At 37.0% G+C, this 17,103-nt stretch overlaps 1 protein-coding gene across 7 annotated transcripts in view; it reads right to left on the bottom strand.

Annotated features, from left to right (window-relative positions):
• The window catches only part of ROBO1 (roundabout guidance receptor 1), a 1,125,490-nt gene that overhangs the window by 887,123 nt on the left and 221,264 nt on the right, over window positions 1–17,103 (bottom strand). The window lies entirely within an intron of this gene.

The raw sequence follows: 17,103 nt of genomic DNA, 5'->3' as shown, positions 1-17,103 counted from the left end.
AAGGCTGTAAGGAAGTAATGTACTCAGTGGGGGGTTTACAGAACTATGCAATTATTTGTAGTTATAATTGTAAGATACAGTTCAGAGAAGAGTTAGCATTGTAGGTGTGCCTTAAAGGATGGGCCCCACAGGTGGGTACAGGTAAAAGAAGGAATTCCAGGCCATAAGAACAGTGTGTGAGGGTGCAGACTGAAGATCATACCAGCGGTATCTGGAGAATAGTAACCGACTCAAGTAGAACAAAATGTAAACCATAGTAAGAGAGTTAGTATTAAGATTGGAAATCTATTTAGGGAAGAGATTGAATGAGTAAATAAAAGTAGGAACAAGCAAAATGGGTTGAATGTAACCCATGACACATCAATAAAGTTTCAAAGAAAAGTTATAGAAAAATTATGAAATGAAGCAATTTTTATTTATGTATTTATTTAACAATTTTTTAACTAGGCTTCACACCCAGCATGGAGCCCAATGTGGGGCTTGAATTCACGACTCTAATATTAAGATCTGAGCTGAAATCAAGAGTTAGATGCTCAACTGACTGAGACACCTAGGCACCCCAAGTTAAGCTATTTTAAAAAAGAAGTTGTGAGTTTGGTTTTGAATATGCTGAATTTCAAACATCATGGGGACATAAATAAACATTTATACTTTAGGTAAGTGAAAACATGAACCTGCTGAATAAGAAAGAATTTGAATTTGCTATCCGTCATCCATATACCTGAGCCCTGAAAAGTTACAGAGTTCATAGAAGGTTGTTCCAATTATATGTCAGGTAAAACACACTGACAGTACTTTCTAGGGGTGTCAGTCATACCAATCAATCAACTGATACTTGCAGAGCTTCTCTTGAGACCTAGCACTGTTTTTTCATAATGAGCTAAAGGCACATGATAGATCATACCTCCAGAAATTAGACTTAGGTGTATTAACCAGTTTGTTAGAAAATAAGTAAGGAATATTATGGTGAACAAAACTAGGACTATGCCTTTCATGACCTAATAGTATGACAGCTTGGAAGGGGGCTCCATAAAAATGTTGCCTAGAAGCTGTCTACTAAGATCTCTATAGGCTCTGCGCATGATCGTGCAGGAGCTTTGAGTACACATAAGGCTGGTTGAGATGGTGGAGATAGTTGGATCGGGAGAAAGCTTAGGAAAATTTTATCTGATCATCTTAAATCTACCAACAGATTTTGAGTTAGCAGTTTCATAGTTATATTTCAATAATATTTTAAGGAATTCTAGTTCTATTTAGCCTCCAAATCTTATAAACCTTATACTACAAACAAAAAAGAGGGAGTATGAATCTGCTTAGTCTTCTATTCCACTAGCTGGATGGCACTGCTGCCACTAAGGGTCATAGCAAGTGGATAGAAATTTGTGGGAAAGGTCTTCAGACCTTGCAGCAACCTTTCCAAATATCCATTCCTTGTGTTTTGAGAATTAGAAGTACAGAATAGTTTTGATGGTCCTTTTAAAAATTTGTTTATTTATTTGTTTGTTTGTTTGTTTATTTAGAAAGAGATAGAGCATGCACAGGGGATAGTAGAAGCAGAGAGAGAGAATCCCAAGTAGGCTCCATGCTCAGATCAGCACAGACCCTAACGTGGGACTCGATCTCAGGACTGGGAGATTGTGACCTGAGCTGAAACCAAGAGTCAGATGCTTTACCAACTGAGCGACCCATGCATCCCCTGACAGTCGCTTTAAACACTTTATTAGTTTATTGTATTGTTTGTCATAGAGAAAAACTGATGTATTTTTAATATTGCAAATCTGTGTATATCCACATTTTAATTTCTCTGAAATGACATGGTTGTACTTCTGTGATGTTGGCTGGTGGTAGTGTGGTCTTACGAATCTTTACTTTTTCTTTAAAACACAATGTTTAGTAATACTCATGAAGGTACTCTTCCAAAATCCATGGTGTGTTATGGGCTCAACTGTCCTTGCCATATTCAAAAGGTGGGGACCTAATCCACAGTTCCTCAGAATGTGAATATATTTGAAACAGGATCTTTAAAGAGGTAATTAAGTTAAAATTAAAATGAGTCATTAAGGGTGGGCCCTAAATCCATATGACTGGTGTCTTCATAGGAAGAGGAAATTAGGGCACAGACAGGCAGAGGGGAAGAACCTGTGAAGACCCAGGGAGGTGATAGCCATGTAAAAGTCAAGGAGACAGACCTTAGAAGAAACCAACCCTGCTAATACCTTGATCTTGGATTTCAAGCCTTCAGGATTGTGGAAAATAAATTTCTGTTGTTAACGTCACCCAGTCCAACATTTTGTACAGCAGCCCTAGCAAACTAATATGCATGGTAACAAAGATACAAGCTCTGAACTGCCATGGCTCAGTGGAATGTAAGCAATGTGATCCACCTTCCTATTGTTTGAATAAATGCATTTTTCATTTCCATGAAAAAACTAGTTTTCCATCATCCCAAAGGGGCATTTTAGAAATTATGTTCTGATTTAAACTTGTATTAGTATACAAAATGCAGTATCTAGTATCAATTTCTAATAACCTCTAAGGACAAAAATCAAAATTATAAATGAAGTCACTGGATTCTGGTCATCAAAATGAGTGACCTTGCATTTAGCACAGCTTTGTTGTAGGCTGCTCAGGTGAATTACACACCCTCTGATACTACAAACAGCCAATGATTCAAGTGCTTTGTTGGCGTATAATAGTTTGGTTTACTCTTAGAATCCAAAGATTTCACTTAAAGAAGAAACTGATAAGGCAAAATGTAAATCTCCTAGAACACTGTTGGAAAAAGATGCATATTTAAGAAAAGAGTAACTATTTTTTCTTGAGGTACAGAATGCGCCTAAGCATATTTAACAATATAGTAATAAGTCCTTAGCAAAAGCAACTTCTACAAATGTAGGGACACATAGCTAATGTATTACAAAAGTGTAAAATATTATTTTGGAGGAGTTACTTCTATCATGGAATCAGATCTATCTGGAAGCTAAAGCAGTCACCTAGACTTGTCTTTTTCCTTTGAAAGAACTAGTCCAGCATACCCTGTGATTATGGCTGGTTCTATTTCACTTTTTTCCAGGAAGGCAGCCAAATTTCAGTACTTAACAATATTTACGGCTAAATTAAATCTCACTTCCTATAGTTTAAACACCCTTCTTTTTAAAGTTCTTGTGTATGCTCATTTTTAAATGTGATCTCCTGTTTACTTCAAAGCCAGTCTACAGACTATATCCTGTCTGAAGAAGCAGCTGGGTTTTGGGGATTATCTATCCAGGGGAATTTAGGAAATTCAGAATTTCAATATTCTGAACTTTCATTTCCTATATAGTCATATATCGTGTAATTCTAGGAAGTTTTGAATTTCCCATTATTTCATCTCTTCCTTTTTATTGTATAAATTACATATTCATTTACATAATGATTTATCTCTCTTGTACACTAGACTATGCATGTTTTTGCTTAACAGTGCCCAGCACTTGGCACAAGCTGGACATAGAACAAGCACTCTAATACATCTTGGTTTCTGTACAAAGTTTTACAATTTTTTTAATTCTTTTTTTCAAATTAAGCTTTATGCCCAACATGGGGCTTGAACTCACAATCCTGAGATCAAGAGTTGCATGCTCTCCAACTGAGCCCACCAGGCACCCCATGGTTCTACAGATCAATGAATAATGTAAAATAAACTCTTCCTTGGTCTCAATTCCTCCATGAAACATTAATGTATTTCTGTGAAAAACAGATTTGAATCGTGAACACTATTTTGGTAATTATGCTTATTATTCATCATAAATCATTGGATTTGCACTGTAGGATGTATACCTCAGGGTCATAATACTCTTCTCATTTATTAAATATTTACTGTATAACAGGCATTATGCAGAGCATGTGTGATGACACAAGTCTTCTGAGGTATGAACTACTATAACTCCTAATAAAAAACAAACAAATCAATAAACAAAAAAAAGGACACTGATGCTTAGAATCAATAAGGTAATCCTTAAGACCACACATTTAAGAAATGGGGACAACCTGATGGGGAATTAGGTCTGACTAAATCTACATCCCTGAAATTGATAAGCAAATTTCCACTTCAGACTCCATGGGTTTTTTTACTCATAGAGACAGAGAGAGGCAGAGACACAGAGGGAGAAGCAGGCTTCTTACAGGGAGCCTGAACCCAAACTCGATCCCAGGATCCCAGGATCCCAGGATCATGCCCTGAGCCAAAGGCAGCTGCTCAATAACTGAGCCACCCCAGGCATCCCTATATGATTATTTTAAACATCTTTCCTCTCCTGTTTATTTTTTGGGTGGGTAAGGGTGGAGGTCATCTTTCATTGCTTTGTGATTCCGGCCATCCACAGAAAATTTCAGTGGTTAGGTCATTCCATTCTAGGAGGAATTATGTACACTGATTGTCAAATCCCACAAGCAGAATTAAATGAGCTGGGATAAAATAAAATCTGTATAAGATCTGAAATGTCTGTGCAATAAGAGAAGTCATGAAAAGGAAAATAAACATTATACAAGCTGTTATAGGCTTAATGCAAAGACTCTAAGATTCAGGTGGTAATTGCATTCAGATATTGCTGGATTTCAAGATCATTAATCCTACAGTAACTGAAAAATAATGTATTTTAGAATTAAGGTGAAATAAAAGTAAATAATGTTTAGAAGTTTTAATTGAGTTATAAGATTGTCATTGTCTCAAAGCCACTTTTGGTAAGCATGCTTTCCTATGCACAGTGTTTATAAAATCTATATACTTTCTAATCTTATAGAGACTAGAAAATATTATTTATTTTAGAATAAATTGCTGAAACTTCTCTTTTTACTCTAATTTGAATTTAGAGTAACAGTGGACTAGTTGCTGAATCCTTATATTAAAAGTTGGGAATACTTTTCTATCAGATAAAAATTTTAGGCAAGATCTACATAAAATTAAGAGAAAATATTTTTAAAAATTAACTTTTTTTTTTTTGCTTTTAATATCATGAAATGTAGAAGTAGTTCAATAAATACTTATACTATTTATAGCACCCAGCTCTCGATTTCAGCTCAGGTCATGAGTTCAGGGTCATTTCATATGTGCTCTGCATAGAGTCTGCTTGGGAGTCATCTCTCTCCCTCTCCTTCTGCCCTTGCCCACTCATGTTTTCTAAATAAACAAATAAAGTCTTTAAAAATGAATAAATAAGTACCATAAATATGAATATTGTTTTATTCAACCAATAAACACATGTTGTGTGCACGTTTATGACAGGGACTCTTCAAGGCACTGGTTATGACCATCAGCCCAACACACAGCCTCTATTGGACTTTTTCACATTGTGAAACAGGGGTAATGGCCGAGAATAATTCATAGAAAATATACAATAAGTTAATTGTACATATTGATTTTTTTGTATGTAGTCACAAAAACCTAGGTTAGAATTCCAGCTTCACCTATTGCTGGCTCAGTGACATTGGGCAGTTAAATTATTGTCTCAGAATCTCACATTTTTCACCTTCATCTGTATGGTAGAAGCAATTCTAGCTACCGTAGACCAATATTTTGCAGATTATAGGAGATAATCCATTCACCTAGAGGAGGAAAAACTTCCTCTTTCTTTGGGTAAATATATGAGTTAATTGCTCTCCTTACTTCCAACTATTTTCCAAGGCTCTTTATCTTCATATAACCGATTGTCTACTTCAGTGTTCTTTGAAATTCTTAGTATTTCATTGGCCACCATTCATACATTCATCATGTAGATACAAGAACCAGCTCCAGAGGATGACCAAGGTGGCCATTTCTTTTTGACCTTAGGGAACATTTTTTTGAGCTTCAAGTACTGGCTGATGCCAGACTTAAGACCAAAGAGGCATCAGAAGCTCTATATTTACATATTATCTGGTGCAACCCATTTTTTTAGAGAAGATACTGAGGCCTAGAGAAATTAATCTGTTTTTATCACATGAATGTGTGGGTAGACTTAACACGAAAAAGGAGAGGACTCCAACTCTGTTTATGTGAACATAGCTAACATTAGTTGAAAAGTCCCACCAAGATTTAATAAACAATGGGGGAAAAAACTCAAAGATATTAAGTTGTATTTAAGATTAACTATGATTCTTTTCCTATCCAGAATTCTTTTTTTATAATTATGCATTAACTTTTAAATTTAGAATACCTACGTATTTATTTTAGTTTACATTTTTCAAGAGGACTCACATATATCAATTTGTTCTCTTAAACCTGTAAGGTAGCTACATGCTGTTACATGGTGTGGTCCCATTTATAAAGATGAGAAAAGGATGTTCTGAGAACCTTCGTGATTTGTTCAAGGTCATTCATAATAAGTGGCAATTAAGGCTTCTGTTGCTAGATTTTTTATGCTCTATCTCAGTCTTTTTTTCCACAAATTTGAGTGTTATGTTAACGGACCTTATAAAAGGAAATCAACCAAACAAATGCTAACGATAATTTCCTTTTCCTAAACAGGAGATATTTTATCACATAAACTTTCATTACTATCATCATACTAGAATAATATATTCCAAAATAAAGGAAATTGGCACCACAGTGAAGCAAGAGAAACAAACAAAAGCCTGAGAACTCACAGGGAAATCCTGGTGTGAGACAATCAGAGTTAAACAGTCCTAAACTGTAAGTAGTACCATAAAATCAAAATACACAGTGCAGAATTTTAATTCAAGCCTTTCAAAGTTTTGCTTAGAAAAATGTAATATGACTTTCTTCAATAATGCAAAAAGCAGACTTTCTAAGTTCCCATTATGTATTAAAAGAGAAAAAACAAAAATGAAGAAGTCATGATTTAAAAGGTCCTAAAAGCTGCTATTTGTATCAAGCACTATGAATCAACCCTAACCTGACCTTCACATGGAATATTTAATATCTAGCAGAGTACTTGAGCTTTGAACATCAAAATCTCATTTCAGATTACTGATCTGTGAAATTCTAGGAGACATTAGAAAATCCCATGGAAGATCACAAATAACCAGAAGGAAATATCAACAAACAAACCAACAGTGTATTTAATGGAGCATAAGAAACCGTTTTTAAATGTTCTAAGTGATCTGTGCAACTTTCAGTCTCAGATTTTATAAGCAAGCATTAAAGAATGCAGTAAGATATTATATATTCTATAGAAAAATAGCTATTTTAAAGTAAACTGAATATGTAAACATATATCTATAAACAAATACAAATAAATACCTTAATATATTTCTTGAGACATAATATGCTCAACCACATTTTAAATAAAATAATCTGTAAGTTTCAGGGACCATCAATAAAGAAAAAAAGTGTTACATTAGGACAACTATCATGAACTAAAACCATACCTTCAGTTACAGGAAAAGTAATTAAATTACTCTTCTCATGCAAGCCCCTTCCTTACCCTCTAGTAAATTCACAAGGCTCACTACATAACTGAGAGGTAATTCAATTTATAATGACATCTTTATAGAATGATTAAGTCACTTTTTGACCTACATAAGGCAAGGAGAATGTTGCCTATCAGAGTCAGCATTAACATTGAAGAAAACTGAATAAGAATAACTTGAATTAGCCACAGTAAGGAAGAAAAACCTCACTCTCTGGGCCCATACACTGCCTATTGTTGGGTTTATTGATTTGTCGACTTAAGTATAGCACTGATTTTTAGAGATAGTGTTACTGCTTAATCTGTGTGAACTTGATAGCAAATTTGAATACCTTTCTTGCAAAATTATATTGCTAAAAGGGCCCAGAAACGTGAGGTTTCTGTTGTTGTTGTTGTTATGGTATTTCAGAAGTTTTAGGAAAAAATATTCCTATACACCCAAAATATTAGACATAAGGGTCACGGAGAATTTCTTTCCACTTTTTCCCAATGAAAACCACTGAGATCAAAACCTTTTGTTTTCAGGGCCACAACTTTTACCCATAACATTTCATCATGCTTCCAGGCACTTGCCCCATATGTTTTGAAACAGTGGGGCCCATAGGGAAGTGGGCCTGGAGGATCTAGGAGAACACAGGGAAAGGTAAGCTTTCTACAGTGTGAGCAGGGAAATGCTGGGGCATAGAATCAGTAGGTCAAGGCTAAAGACAGCAATCACAGAGACCTACCTGCTCCTTTGGAGAGGAGAGTAAAAGAACAGAATTTAAACTTATTTGTGGCCTCTGTTTCAAAAGGCACATTTAACTCCACCATCTATATGGGGTGTATGTGAGTAGAAGAGTCAGATGAGTTTCTCTGATACTCCTACAGCATGGTTTATAGTCTGTTCCTTTCAAGGTATTTCCCAAAGAATTTATTAGGTAAAGCAGAAGTATGTTAACCGCTGTGACAGCAAACTGGTGGATATGACTGACCTGTTGTAAGCTCATTCTGGCCAATACTACGTCTTACTTTTCTTTTTTTTTTTTTTTTTTCAAATTTAATACTTTGGGGTCATGCCTTTGTTTGTTGGGGTCCATAGAAGTCTCTTTTGTCTTATATTTAGTCCTCTTCAAAAGGGCTTGAAGTTTCAATCCTGTTTCCAGAGCACTGGACAAGAAGTCTAGTGTTAGAGAATTAACACCAGGAACACACCTTTATCCCTGGAAAACTTTTCACCTTTTGGGTGTGTGTGTGTGTGTGTGTGTGTGTGTGTGTGTGTTTATGAACACCTTTGGATGTTTTATGCCTAGAAAGAGATGACAGCACTAAAGAATGAGGAATGAAATTTTTGGCTTAATCCATATATTCAGCAAATTCATAGACAGAGACTAACATGTACACATTTAACATACACACTTAACATTTTGAACTACTCGGTGAATTTTTACAGAATATAAAGAAACATAACTTTTGTCCTTAAATTTCCTTTTCTCTAAATCAAAAGAGTTTCCATCATTTAGATAATTTTCAAAGCTATGTTCTCACATTTTTAACTGCATTTTCTCATTTTACCACATTAGAGAAATGTTTCTGTATAAGTCAAACAAATGCTTGGCTACAGCCTCACTATTTCTTCTTGAGTATATTTGGTTGCAGAAGAGGTTCAGTCTGCTAAATATAAAATTCTCTAAGCCTTGTTTTTTAATGTCCCCGTCCAAACAGAGCCTGGAAATGGGAGACTTCATGGCTCATGGCAGCATGCATGCAGTCAACACAAGAGGGTGAAAAATAGCCCAGACCCATCTTCCCCCCATGCCTCCTCATGTATTATTAAAGCCAGCAAAGCCTCCTGGATTGCTGAACAAAGCTGACCGTCCTCCACCAACAAATTCAATCCGCAGGCTTCTGAATGTTCGCCAGCACTCTGTGTTGCCTGCACATGGCAGATATAATTGGCAAACTGAATGAAGAATTTCCTATTCTTATTAGGCAGTATTCCAGATAGAAGATAAGAATAGCCTGTAGAGCTGGGCTGGCATGTAAAAAGGGCTCTGCTTTTCATATAACACTTATTATGAAGATGCAAATTTCCTCTCCACTAGAAACGATGTTTGTGGCTGCTCAGTGGACATTCCTTTAGCCGTTAACAGTTTGTCCTCGGAGTCTTAGTTTTCACTATTTTCCAACTCCATGTTGAGACAATATTATCTTCTCAGAATTCTCCCTAAGCATATATTTAACAAATATTCATAAATCATATCCTCAGTGTTGTATTATTAGTAAGTATCTATATTCAAAATACCATATCCAAGGATTTGTCCTACTCAATGTTCATTGGACCAAGACCCAGGTTAGTGAAACTGACTAGAGTCATTGAATTAGACCCACATTTTCATCAAATAATATTCCATAAAAAGAATCTTTTAATCTATGCATTGTTCTAGCTAGCCAATTGTATTAAACTATTTTTTCAAAGGCATTTGGCTGATGTGTGTACCTGTGTTATTTTGTAATTTTGTCCTCATCAGTATATTTCATTTATTGAATGAGTCTGATCTGCTGTGCATATATGCTCTAAAAAAATCACAAGGCTTTTACATGGAAGGGAAAATATATGTCTCACATTTGATTTACACTCTCCAAGTTTCTTCCCTCAGTATTGTTGTGCAGCAACTCTGCAAAACATGCTGCTAAGCCTGCAGATTATACTTTGTTCTAAAGGGAAGCCTTTGTCATCTCGGACTTCAGAGCCAGGGAAGAGATGCCTAGCTGCTATTCAGCATACCAGGCTTCTTCTTAAATTGTGTAATCTCCCTCTCTTCCTCTCCCCTTCTTCTCTTTGTCTCCCTACCTCTCTCCATCTAGGTGTCTGTGTGCCCTTTGGCTTTCCTGAGCATGTTCCTTTCTCATCCTGTGTTCCTGTGCCCACAGGTAGATCTTTCATCTCTTCTTTGTCTGTGTTCCTCGATAGACCTTTTTTCTCACTCCCACCCAGCTCTATGACTACCTTTATCTCCTTTTTTTTTTTTAAAAAAGTATTTGATACTTCATCATCTTTTTAAAAGATTTTATTTATTTGAGAGCAAGAGGGAGAGTGAGACAGAGACAGAGAGAGAGAGCGAGAGAGCACACAAGCAGGGGACAGAAGCAGAGAGGGAAAAGCAGACTCCCCGCTGAGCAGGGAGCCCTACATGGGACTTGATCCCAAGACCTGGGATCATGAGCTGAGCTGAAGGCAGACATTTAACCAGCTGAGGCACCCAGATGCCCCATCTTCATCTCCTGCTCTTCTCTTATTCTGTCCTTCACTCTCCATCTTCAGAAACACACCATCTCACATCTCTTCTCTCTGTTTTCCTGTCTGTCCAGTTTCTTTATCTTCCTCCTCTCTGCTTGACTCTCTCTATTCTTTTTAACTGAATACCCACTTGCTGGGCACATTCTCAACCTCCCCTTCACCTGCTCCACTGCTACATACACTTCAAGCCTTGGCAAAAATGCTACTCACCAAAAAGCCATCTCCTTCAACTAGATTAAATTCTGCTTACATAGAATCCCATATCCTCCTCCCCTTCTTCATTCATAGCTCACCTTCAAGTACGTCCTAAAAATCTACATTTCTGATGTTTCATATGAAAAGTACATAATCTTAAAACAGAAAAAAAAAGTAATGCAGTGGAAAGTCTCCCAACCAACTCTGTTCCCATTAGGTCAATTCCCACACCATCCTCCACACACACATTACCATTATTCAGTTACTCGTCAATCTCTCTTTCCTTAGTTCCTTTGTCTACATACAAACAAAAATGAATTTATGTTCTCATTCTTTTTTATTATACATAATATATTAACAGCTGATATATATCATCAAGCACTATTTTAAAACAAATATATTCTGGATATCTCTCCATACAAGTCAATAGATCACTTAGTGCTTCTTAAAGCTGTATTCTGTTCAACTGTCTATAGATATCATAAATTGGTTAAATCAATACTATTGATGGATATGACAGCTCTGTTCTGATACAAATAATCATGCATATATATCAATTCACATATGCATGAGTTTAGAATGTATTTCACAAAGCAGAGATGCTTGATAAAAAGTTATGTGCATTAAAAAAATTGTGTGCATTTTTTAAAAGAAAAATATAGAACAGTTGCCAACAAATGGAAGCTACAACAAATTTACAGTCCCATGAGCAATATATGAGTAGCTGCTTTCCTCAGTTTTGTTGAGAATGTGTAATAAAACTTAAGTCTTTTGTTAGTTGAATAAAAAACTGTTACGTCACAATTATATCCCCTGTAATTAACATACAACCCTCCCAATCTTTTTTTTTAATATTTATTTATTTATTTATTTGTAAGAGAGAGAGAGTGAGAGTATAGGGCAGGGGTCTGAGGGAGAGGGAGAGAGAATCTCAAGCAGACTCTGGACTGAGCTCAGAGCTGGATGCAGGGTGGATACCACGACCCTGAGATCACTACCTCAGCCAAAACCAAGAGTCAGGTTCTTAGCTGACTGTGCCCCCCAGGTACCCTTGATTTCTTTCCATTAGTCTAAAAACATGCTCAGTCGTTCCTTTAAAAAAAAAAAAAAACTTTATTTTATTTTTTTAAAAATTATTTATTTATTTATTCATGATAGTGAGAGAGAGAGAGAGAGAGAGAGAGAGAGGCAGAGACACAGGAGGAGGGAGAAGCAGGCTCCATGCCAGGAGCCCGATGTGGGACTCGATCCCGGGACTCCAGGATCATGCCCTGGGCCAAAGGCAGGTGCCAGACCTCTGAGCCCCCCAGGGATCCCCGGTCTTTCCTGATAAAAAACGGAAAAATATTTTCCTAATTTCATGTCTCCCTTTAATTACCACTCTATTTCTCATTTTCCTTCACACTCAGGCATCTGGAACGCATTTCAATCTGACTAGTATACTTATCACTCTATTATTAATGCCCTTGTGAAGGTTACTAATAACCTCCTGATTTCTAAATCTATTGAGCATTTTATGTCCTTATCTTACTTTATTTTTCTGGAACATCTGACACTGACTATCGTGCTCTCCTTTCAAAAAACTTCTTGCCATTGGCTTTTGGGAAAAACTCTCTTCTGATTTTTCCAGAAATTCTGGCTGCTTTGCATCAATCTCTTTAGTGGGCTCTTTATTGTCCCATTGACCTTTAAATATTAGTAGGCCTTAGAATTTATTCTTTGTTCTCCTCTTATTTAAAAATCCCTTCAGACCCATCTTCTTTGTACCTATGGCTTTTCCTGCATTAATCTAATAGTGTCAATGGCCCCAAATCATTATTACCAGTCCATCCTTGCATCTGTTTACCCCCTGCTTGAGTGTTTGTTTAATAGAGAGGGGCAAGAGATGGGAAATGTTAGTCATGGTTTTCAATTATGAAGACAGTAAGAAAAAATAGGGTGTATAAATGATTAATAATAAGTAGTACTCAACTAGTGCTTGGTATGTGGAAAGGACTAACGTATGAGTTTATACCAGGAAATAAGCTCTATCACAGATCCTCATCAAGCCTTCAATTGTTAAGGAATGAAGGAGAAAGCAATGACTGAATGAGTATTTATTATTCTAGGCAATGATTAATCTCTTCTGGAAAACTGAAAAGCTGATCTCCTGAAAATATACTGTACGTTAAAAGGTCTAGGGAAGATGTATTGAACAGGTTGGCTTGGAGAGCCACCTAGTGGTAAGACAGTATGTGAGGAAAGGCGGAGCCTGCAATGAATCTACCATCAAATCACAGAGTAGCCTTCCACTTCACCCAGACCGAGGAGGGCCAGTCTTAGGATCTGACTACACGTCAGACAGGATTCTACTCTTACAACGTTGCTGTCCCAGCGTATTTGATTTTCCTTATATATTTTCAGATAAATATACTTATTTTCCTACAGGTTTATTTAATTTACCAACCTGGCCACAGATACTCAGAATTGGGAAGAGAAATGCAGGAGAGCGAGGTATGTAAAACAAAAGAATCCAAAAATGATGGTTATGCTTATCCAATCAGAGATGGTTAGAGATGGGGGCACTATTGGCATAGGCTGTGGCTACCAGCCCTCCTTGCTTCCTCCCCACCCCCCTTCTGCTCTCCAACATATTCTCTGAGTTACTATTACAAAAAAAATAAAAAATGCAGCTTCTCAGTATATGCCAGAAATAGATTCCAAATTGTCCATGAAACTCCAATGAGTCCGAATACCTGAGATAAATCCTTTTAACATATAAGAATAGGAGGCCAATAACAGAAACAACCAACAAAAGGAACAAACAAAGCTTTTGCTACATGATGCTACTTTTTTAAAATCCCCAAATCTCACTGGCTCTCAAAAGCATACATTTCTCATTCATGTTCATGTAGATGGCAGCTTTCCTCTATTCTAGAATGGAATGGTCCATGATCCAGAACATGGGCTGAAGGAACAGCTCTGATGTGAGGCCATGATCCTTGTGGCTGAGGGAAAAGATCACGAGACCTCAGAGAAACATGCAATGGCTCTTAGAGCTTCTGCTCAGAGGCAGCACTGGTCTCTTTCCCTCATATTTCATTGGACAAAGCATGCCACATGGCCAACCTCCTGGCTGATGAAGATGGAAATATAGTAGGAGTCTACTATGAGAAGTGGCATTGAGATGTAGAGGTATACTCAGCATAGCATAGTATATTATCCAAACCAGTAATATGTTGAGAGTGAAAATGTTTTTCAATAATTAAGCCAGTATAACATAAAAGCCAGGGTTTTCCTGGCAAACTGGGATATATTATCACCTTATAAGTCTCTTACAGGGAGAAAAGGAGCAGGCAATTGAGAATACTTGAGTTGATCACAAGCTTTGATGAAAAGATCTGGCTTATACATGTGGATGTATACACACATGCTGAGGCAATGAAGGAATAAGAGGCAGGAACAGTAGATCAGGTGCATCAGGAAGTTAGATATTAGCCTCAGGCTGTGAGATCACTACTGAAATACAGGTCAAGACAAAGGATAATGGACTAAGAGGAGCTCTACTTAAATGATATCCTGCTGTAAGTAATGGTTGGTAATGGCAAGAAAAAGGAGCATCTAAGGTGCCATTTCTCTCAGTAATTGAGTCACATACTTGGGGTCTCAAGGCATCAGTGGGAGTACAGAGGACAAGAGAAAATTGAGGACCCAGTTTTGTTAGGTCCAGAAATTGCAGGTGAGGAACATGGTAAAAAGTTCTTAAATTATATTTCCAAACGAGGGAATTGGCAGTCATTTATAGATAGAAAATTTAATGAATTACAATAAATGTAGAAAAAAATCCCACAAATCCTAAGGAGTCTAAACTATTTTTTATTAGGAATTCAAAATACAACAAAGATTAATTCCATAGATGATATGTAGATTGATATGGACTGGAATAGTGATCAAGAACCATGTGAGGGAAGAACAAGTAGCAAACAAATGAATTGGAAGTTAACATTTCTATTGTCAACGTTTGGAGTTAATGAAGCTAATGTTTCTAAACTCAGAAGCAGTTTTAAAGTGCTAATGTAAAAGCAATCTTGAGTCACTTAAAAAAAAGTGTTGTTTGTGAGAAAAAATACTCTTTATTGAGAAGATTAAAATCATTTTTTTTATTCATTTAAAGTGTAGGGTAAAAACACCTGGCTTAAAGAAGAGATAGCTATCAAGTGAAGTTTTCTAGACCACAATTTACAGAATTAAACAGAAAATATGTATTTCAGATATTCTGTAGACATCAGCTATTGTGTCACTGAATGAAATACACTTTAATCCTAATGCTACTGCATGTTCTGTTTTTTGACCTCACTCTAAGAGCAAGCCTCAGTGAGTGGAGGCTGGCACATCCTGGGAAGGGATCATCCCCTCTCCCTACAACTGCTCATTTACTAACTGCAGTATTTAATTATACCAGTTCTCTAACCTTAAATGTGTCCCAGCCAAATAAGATTTGATTGTTTTCTGTCCCTTGCTTTTAACAAACATTAAGCAATTAAAAGCAAGCACTGTATAGCCTTAAATATCTTCATACTTGGGCAGCCCAGGTGGCTCGGCGGTTTACGGCCGCCTTCTGCCCAGGGCCTGATCCTGGAGACCTGGGATCGAGTCACACGTCGGGCTCCCTGTGAGGAGACTGTTTCTCCCTCTGCCTGTGTCTCTGCCTCTCTCTGTGTGTGTCTCTCATGAATAAATAAAATCTTTTTAAAAATCTTCATATTTATCCAGAAAATATATTTTAAAATATGCCCTTAGGGATTCCTATTTATTAAACTCTGGAAATTATTTCCCTGAAGTCGAGTGCCTGTTAGATTATTGGTGTAATAAAAATTTGCTGCTTCAACCACACGATGGCAGAATAAGCCAGGAGCTCTAGGGGCCTTTTCCAGATGGCTCAAGTAACTTCAGACACCCAGCTTTACCAAATTAAGATGAAAGATGCTTATATAATTGTACTATGTGCCTTTGTGAACCTAAATACATTTGTAAGACAGGAGTCTATACAAGGAAGAGCTTTTGAAAGAAGCTAAAACGACCTAATAATTTTGTCATATCTTTAAGACAAATCTATTTTTTTTAAAGATTTTATTTATTTATTTGAGAGAGAGAGAGAGCACGCACTTGAGAAAGCACGGGGCAGGAGGGGGGCCGAGGGAGAAGCAGACTCACCACTGAGCAGGGAGCCAGGTGCAGAGCTCCATCCCAGGACCCCCAGAACCCCGGAATCAGGACCTGAGTTGAAGGCAGATGCTTAACCGATGGACGTACTCCTTGAAAAGTTATTCTTAAGTTGGTTTCTATTAACATGCAAGTTGGTTTCAAATAAAGTCTTTCTTCGCAATTTTTTCAAAGCACTGTGACCATAGTTGGCCCCGCATGGTGAACCCAGAGGGGAGTTCTTTCCATTGTCTGTTCCCAAAATCACACAGAAGGTACCTGGTGAGGCATCACTAAAGGTATTTTAGCAGAAAACGGATTCTTAATGATTGACAACAAACTGAGAGTTACCGAAGGGGAGATGGACCGAGGGATGGGCTCCACTGATGATGGGGATTAAGGAGGGCACTTGTGATGAGCACAGGGTGTTGTAAGTGACAAATTGCTAAATTCTACCCCTGAAATATTGCACCAGGTGTTAAGGAACTGGAATCTAAATAAAAACTTCAAACAAACAAAGAAGGGTACCTTAAACATGTCTTAAACATCTGTGCCAGTAGAGAGGCACTTACTTTCATCCTCCTCCCCAACATGATCCTGTTTGTGAAGACATAAAATGTACGGTTGCCTTTGCAAACTAATCCAAAGGAAGTAACACTGTCATATTAAAAGAAACTCCTTGGTCCTGACCTCCAATACAAATATATGAAGTGCACAACAGTAACAGTAAAACATTCAAGCTGTCACCTATCAACATGATATTTCAGTTCATCTGAGGCAAGGGTACACCAATACCTGTTTTGGTGTAATAAATGCTGACTTCTGTATTTTAAAACCATGTTGGTAAATGTATTGCTAAAACGAAATCCAAACTTCTTCAAATGGCATTTGAGATGTTTCGTTATCTGTGGTTCCTGTGCTAGTTCTCTACATTCATCCAGACAAACCATGTCTTGTACACCACTGCCTTTGCCAAAACTGATTTCTTAGGGTTCCCTCTTTTCCTCGGTTTCTATAACTGGCAAGCTGCCATTTCTCCTTCAAGAAATGACTCAAAGATCT

This window comes from Canis lupus, chromosome 31 (genome assembly GCF_011100685.1).
Source record: "Canis lupus familiaris isolate Mischka breed German Shepherd chromosome 31, alternate assembly UU_Cfam_GSD_1.0, whole genome shotgun sequence".
Lineage (NCBI taxonomy): Eukaryota > Metazoa > Chordata > Mammalia > Carnivora > Canidae > Canis > Canis lupus.
The sequence above is the reverse complement of the archived record's forward strand: the minus strand, read 5'-3'. Positions and strand labels throughout refer to the sequence as shown.